Source organism: Mandrillus leucophaeus, unplaced genomic scaffold (genome assembly GCF_000951045.1).
Source record: "Mandrillus leucophaeus isolate KB7577 unplaced genomic scaffold, Mleu.le_1.0 Scaffold380, whole genome shotgun sequence".
Classification (NCBI taxonomy): domain Eukaryota; kingdom Metazoa; phylum Chordata; class Mammalia; order Primates; family Cercopithecidae; genus Mandrillus; species Mandrillus leucophaeus.
In genome coordinates this window covers 1,233,218-1,234,177 of record NW_012104032.1, presented here as the reverse complement: position 1 = coordinate 1,234,177, position 960 = coordinate 1,233,218, and positions in this window count along the sequence as shown.

Here is a 960-nt window from a genome sequence, read left to right as displayed (position 1 = left end):
GAAGGACCCTCTGTTGGGCTGCTTAATTTCCATTCTGCTTCGTTAACTTTTTAAAAATTTTGTACCTAAAGAACTTGTTTTAATATACTGTACTGGAAATATCTGGAAATATATGTTCATGGTCAAAGAATCAGAAAATACTGACAGCAAAAATAACAAAATAAAAGCACTCATAAAGCCCACTATCCAGAGACAATCACTAATGATATTTTGGCATATATGCTTCCTGAAACTTTCAATATGCAAATATATATCAAGGCGCACAGATATAAATATTTTAGCAAAATGGGATCATACTGTATATATTATTTTCTAATCTATTTTCTTTTTTTTTTACCCAATCAAAAAAAAAAGGACAAACATCTTCCCACATCAATAAATGTATTTTTCCAATTTTGTCATAGTTTTACCCAAAAGTCACCTCAGAAATGAGGCCTTCTCTGACCACTCAATTTAAAATTGAACTCTTATGTGTGTATATATATACACACACATTCCCCTCAATGAATTACTTTTCTTTATGGTATTCATCACCTTCTCACATATTATATAATTTTAAATTTTTTGTTTCTCTTACTAGAACATAAGCAACATGAGAACAGAGATTTGCATCTGTCTGTTCACTCTACCTCAGAGCCCGTAACTGTGCTTAGCACATAGATGATGCTTGAATATTTTCTGCATAAATGACTGAATAAACTACACAGCACTTCATTGTGGTGTGTTTTCTGGTTGAGTTTCAAAATAGTTGATTTATTTCTGTATTTCTCCTATATCTACATTTAAGGCAGCATTTTATTTATTTATTTATTTATTTTTTTTTTTTTTTTTTTGAGGCGGCGTCTAGCTGTGTTCCCCAGACTGGAGTGCAGTGGCAAGATCTCTGCTCACTGTAAGCTCCGCCTCCTGGGTTCAGCCGTTCTCCCTGCCTCAGCCTCTCGAGTAGCTGGGACTACAGGC